Source organism: Pogona vitticeps, chromosome 1, assembly GCF_051106095.1.
Source record: "Pogona vitticeps strain Pit_001003342236 chromosome 1, PviZW2.1, whole genome shotgun sequence".
Classification (NCBI taxonomy): Eukaryota; Metazoa; Chordata; class Lepidosauria; order Squamata; family Agamidae; genus Pogona; species Pogona vitticeps.
Genome location: NC_135783.1, coordinates 301,232,438 through 301,238,850, shown reverse-complemented (window position 1 = coordinate 301,238,850; position 6,413 = coordinate 301,232,438).

The window sequence follows — 6,413 nt, the reverse complement described above, 5'->3', positions numbered from 1 at the left end:
CTCAGCCTGGATTAATTTAATAAGTTTTTATTAAAATATCAGAGTCTAAACATTGACTACAATTCTTGCCTCTCTCTCCCTGAAACCCCTCTTTTTTAAACTGCCCTCTTCTTGATCTTTCTAACCCCCCAGATGCTTCAAAAAAATTAACCAACACTCTACTCTAGTATCTCCCAGTCAAACAATGTGATTCTTACCAACATACCACACTCTTCACTCACTCCTTCTCACACATATTTTCATAGGCTGCCCTCCACCGTCTTGTTGGCAGCAATTGAAATTTTTTTTATTCCAACAGACTTGGTGTTTAATATCTCACTTTAACATAGCTACTTGCCCTACATTCACTGCTAATAGATCCTTTTTAATGTTTTCTTATATGCTTTTACATGTCCTAATTTTGATTTTATATTATGATTTTAATAATTCCTCGTTTAATAATTTTGAAATTGATGTTCAGTGTTGTTTACAGTTCTTCATGGGATGTTAATGATTTGTGAATCCCACTGCTGGGAGAAAGGAAGCACAGAAATGTAATAAATAAAATTACGAAACCAATATATTTCAAAATAATACACTTATTATTACCACACAAATAATACATTTAAACATAACTAGGCATCACAGTTGGCATAATGAAATCCTAGTGGGATGGAGAGAATTGGTAGGATTGTATCATGATGATGTACAGCTTATCATAGTTTTTTTTATGAAATGCCTAGGAATCACATAGGTAACATTCCGCCACATCACAAATCATCACGGCAGAGGGAGGCTTAATGCTTCCAGGGAGCATGGTTCCTCTTGAAAACACATGTTCCCAACATTTCTGGTTTACATTACAAAGAGTGGTGCGGGCTGTTGCATGTCCAGGACATGGAGAACAATGCCCTGGACATGCAAGATTGCCACCCCCTCATAAAAGAATAATTCACTATACAGTGGTGCCTCGCATAGCGAGGTTAATCCGTTCCGGATTAACCTTCGCTATAGCGAAACATTGCTGAACGGAATTAAAAAAGCCATAGAAACGCATTGAACTTTGTTCAATGCGTTCCTATGGCTTGAAAACTCACCGTTCAGTGATGTTTCTTCATAGCGCCGCCATTTTCGCGCCCTCGTTAAGCGAGGGCAGGGTGCGAAAATGCGGCGCAGACCTTCCGGCGGCCATTTTGGAACCGCCGATCAGCTGTTCTCCCCGGCTTCGTTATGCGAAGATCGCTAAGCGAATCGCTTAGCGATCTTCGCAAAGCGAAAAAACCCCATAGGGGCCATCGCTGAGCGAATGCTCCAGCGATGGCCCAGAGTGCCTCGTTAAGCGATTTCATCGCTCAGCGAGGCACTCGTTAAGCGAGGCACCACTGTATTTTAGATACAGTGGCATGTTAGAAGAAGAAATGGCATACTTTACATCAAACTTACAGGAGCCCCATCCCTGGAAATGGCCTGTGATGCACCTGCCCTTTGGACAAGTTTTATGGGTAAATGTGATTACTCAGATTGTTTTTTGCTTTCCTGGCAATAAAAGGTAAAGGTTTGCCTTCACATTTAGTCCAGTCGTGGCCAACTCTAGGGCATGGTGCTCATCCCCGTCTCCAAGCCATAGAGCCAGCGTTTGTCCATAGACAGTTTCCGTGGTCACGTGGCCAGGGTGACTAGACATGGAACACCATTACCTTCCCACTGTGGTGGTACCTATTTATCTACTCACATTTACATGCTTTCAAACTGCTAGGTTAGCAGGAGCTGGGCCAAGCGATGGGAGCTCACTCTGTTGCGTGGATTCGATCTTATGACTGCTGGTCTTCTGACCTTGCAGCACAGAAGCTTCTACAGTTTAACCCGCAGCGCCACCACGTCCATAGACCCTACCCTAAATACTAATTAATTGAATGCATTTCTTTTGAATCTCAGCAGTCTTGAGTGATAGTTGATAATAGAAAAAAATGGCTATGGATGTGTGGATTTACAACTGCCTTCTTTAAGCATGCTGACAGCCTATCTTGCTGCATGGAAGCATTTATCATGGCTCTTGCCCAGTTCCCCTTCTGGCTGCTTTTATAAGCCAAGGGCAAAGATCCAACACAGACAGTGATTCCATCACTCTCAGGATCCTGTCCACATTCTAAGGCTGCACAGACTGAAAAGTATCCATTATAACAAGAGAAGCATGAGCCAAAGGTCTGCATAAGAAGACCTGCATAACAAAGTTATTCAACAAGACCTGCATAAATGACTAAAACTAAATTAGAGTGAATCCTAGAGGACATTGCCTTGGAAATACACAAATATCCCCGATTCAGTGGCTGAAATCCTGTTCCATAACTTCCATACATAAAGCCAGTAACATCACTGGCTCTGGCAATTTTTAGTAATCAAAAATTTCTGTCTCCCTGCCAAAAGTCCTGAGGCTTCAATGGAATTCCCCTTTATTATTGGGTGCTGAAAATCACCACTGTCAGCAGTATGATCTTACTGGCACCTGCTTGTTAGGCATCCTTCAGTCTCGAAAGACTATGGTAACGTGCTCTGTATGGAGGACTTGGAACAGCGTCTAGTGTGCCTGAGGAGGCCAATTCGAGAGTGACAATCCCTTCCACACTGAAGACAAATCCAATCTGTCCCCTGTCCAGCTCCCTGGTTTTGCTGCTTTTGTAACTTCCTCTTTGCCTCGGCCTGCTGGACAAGGGTCTCTTCAAATTGGGAGAGGCCGTGATGCAGTGCCTGCCTCCAGGCTAAACACTCAGATGTCAGGGTTTCCCTTCTGTTGAGGTCTATTCCTAAGGCCTTCAGATCTCACTTGCAGATGTCTTTGTATCTCAGCTGTGGTCTCCCTCTGGGGCGCTTTCCCTGCACTAATTCTCCATACAGGAGATCCTTTGGAATCTGACCATCAGCCATTCTCACGACATGCCTAAGCCAACGTAGACGTCGCTGTTTCAGCAATGTATTCATGCTGAAAATTCCAGCTCGTTCTAGGACTACTCTGTTTGGAACTTTGTCCTGCCAGGTGATGCCAAAAATCTGTCGGAGGCAACGCATATGGAACGTGTTCAGCTTCCTCTCCTGTCGTGCACAAAGGGTCCATGACTCACTGCAGTACAGGAGTGTGCTTAGGACACAGGCTCTATAGACCTGGATCTTTGTATGTGTTGTCAGCTTCTCATTGAGCCATACTCTCTTTGTGAGTCTAGAGAACATGGTGGCTGCTTTGCCAATGCGTTTATCCAGCTCGACATCCAGAGAGAGGGTGTCAGAGATGGTTGAGCCAAGGTACACAAAATCATGAACAACCTCCAATTCTTGTGTGGAGAAATAGAAGGAGGTGAGTCCACGCCCTGGCCCATGACTTGTGTTTTCTTCAGGCTGATTGTTAGTCCAAAGTCTTGGCAGGCCTTGCTGAAACGATTCATGAGTTGTTGGAGGTCTTCGGCAGAGTGGGCAATGATGGCTGCATCATCTGCGAAGAGGAAGTCCCGCATGCATTTCAGTTGGACTTTGGTCTTCACTCTCAATCTAGAGAGATTAAAGAGCTTTCCGTCTGATCTAGTCCGGAGATAGACACCCTCGGTTGCAGTTCCAAAGGCATGCTTCAGCATGACAGCAAAAAAGATCCCAAAAAGTGTTGGTGCGAGGACACAGCCCTGTTTCACTCTGCTTCGGATGTCAAAGGGGTCTGATGTTGAGCCGTCAAAAACTACAGTGCCTTTCATTCCCTCATGGAAAGATCTGATGATGTTAAGGAGACAAGGTGGACATCCAATCTTGGGAAGTATTTTAAAAAGGCCATCCCTGCTAACCAGATCAAATGCTTTTGTAAGGTCTATGAAGGCCACTAAGAGTGGCTGTTGTTGTTCCCTGCATTTCTCCTGCAGCTGTCGGAGGGAGAATACCATGTCAGTGATGGATCTATTAGCTCGAAATCCGCACTGTGATTCTGGATAGACTCTGTCTGCAAGCACCTGGAGCCTCTTCAGAACAACACGGGCAAGCAGCTTCCCTACAACGCTAAGAAGAGAGATGCCACGGTAGTTATTGCAGTCACCCCTGTCTCCTTTGTTCTTGTACAATGTGACAATGTTTGCATCCTTCATGTCCTGTGGTACTCCACCTTCCCTCCAGCAGAGACGAAAGACTTCATACAGTTCAGTGGTGATGATCTCCTTACAGCATTTCAGCACTTCAGCAGGGATGTTATCCTTTCCAGGTGCCTTGCCGGAGGCGAGGGAGTCCAAGGCCGCTTTTATTTCTGCTAGGGTTGGTTCACTGTCCAGCTCTTCCAAGACAGGCAGGCACTCAATGTTATTTAATGCTTCTTCGGTTACTACGTTCTCTCTGGAATATAGTTCAGAGTAGTGCTGTACCCAGCGTTCCATCTGCTGTGCTCAGTCCTGGATGAGCACACCTGTAGCAGACTTCAAGGGAGCAGATTTCTTCTGTATTGGACCTAAGGCCTGCTGGATACCGTCATACATTCCTTTGATGTTACCTGTGTCCACTGCTAACTGTATCTGAGAGCAGAGCTGGAGCCAATAATCGTTGGAGCATCTCCTGGCAGCCTGTTGGACTTGGCTACGAGCAGCTCGAAGAGCTTGCAAGTTGTACTCGCTAGGACAGGCTTTGTATGCTGCTAGAGCTCTTCGCTTATCCTCAATGGCTGGCATAAACTCCTCTGAATGGGCTTCGAACCAGTCAGCCATCTTTTTGGTCTTCTTGCCAAAGGTGGACAAGGCGGTGTTGTAGACAGTGTTCTTGAAGTGTTCCCATCATTCAGGTGTATTTGCATTAGCCGGACCTGGAAGGGCTTCCTCAAGTGCTTGGGCAAATTCCTTCACTTTTCTTTGATCGCAAGTCTTGCTGATGTCAATGCATGGTCTTCCTTCCTTTTTCGTGTGATATACTCTCTTTGTTCACAGTTTTACTCTACTACACACCAGGGAGTGATCAGTATCACAATCAGCACTCTGGTAGCTGTGTGTGATCGTAATACTAGGAAGGCTGGAACGTCTAGTGAGGATTACATCGAGCTGATGCCAATGCTTCGATCTTGGATGTCTCCAGGAAACTCTGTGTTGCAGCTTCGTGTTAAAGAATGTGTTGCTGACACAAAGACCATAATAGCAGCAAAACTCCAGCAAGCGTTGGCCATTTTCATTCATCTTTCCAATGCCAAAACGGCCTACACAAGTGGGCCAAGAATTATGATCAGCACCAACTCTAGCGTTAAAGTCTCCAAGAATGTGGCACCTGCAATGTTTTGGAAATCAAATAATCTCCCCCATTTTGCTGCCCCATGGAAACTCAGGACCTTTGAAGTGAGAGGAACTGGGAATGTTGTGTATTGTAGTTCTGAAAAAATGGAATGGCTGGTGACATCATTAGCCTTGTGTGGTGTAAGTTACAGAAGAACAGGATTTCAGCCAGTTCTCTGAAGACATGGTATATCCCCAGCTGAAATAATTGTTATGGGCAATTATTTTTCTTAGCATAGGAAATGGGGGGGGGGGGAGGAGATAAGATGTTACAGCAAAAGATGTAAGACGTTCTCAGACAACATTTTTTGGAAGATAATCAGTAATGTGATGTTTCACAATGTATTTTTTGGGTGAAATGCTTTGACCGGTTTTGCCAGGAGCCAAGTTCCACTTTCTGAATGTGGAATTTTGGCAGCTTTATCAAGCTGAGGGTGCTGACGGATTGAGAAAAGTTGTTCTTGTTGAAATTTTTAGTTCTACTACTACTCCTTTTTCCTTCTCTAGCAGAGATTGGACGTCATTGTAGCAGGAAAAAAAACCAATGCTGTGGTACATCCAAACCAGACTGAGGTTCTTTAGCACATAAGTTCTCCTTTGTGTACTACTTTTCTCATTCATTACACCTTGGGTGATCATCTGTAACAATCTGCACTTTCAGTTTCTCATTCCTTGACCAAAGTATTTGACCTTATTAGTTTACAAGTTTTATGGGTTTTTTATTTCATTCCCTTTAGTATTTCTTTGTCAGTTACCTTCACAATTAAAGAAATTCTGATAACTTCACATTTCACATGCTTTTATCTTTTTCATAGTTCTTTGTGTAAAAGTCACAATTCCATGACATACACAACCACTATGGTGACTGTCCAGTGGACACATCAGCTCTATCCTTAACTATATCAGGTCACCCTGTCAAGAACTCTAGGCACATTGTCCCCCTCCCACTGACAATTGCCAAATATGGATACATATATTCATACAGTAGAGCACCATAATTTTGAAAGTCATAAATTGAGTCTGCTGGTTAGTTTATATGTCAAGCTTTCAGATGCCAGTCATGGAGCACTTACTGCTGCCATAATTTTGCTTTTCTAGACTTATTTATGGGTCAAGAAAACAGAGATGCTGGTTGGGGTCACTATGCCCTTGAATTTATAA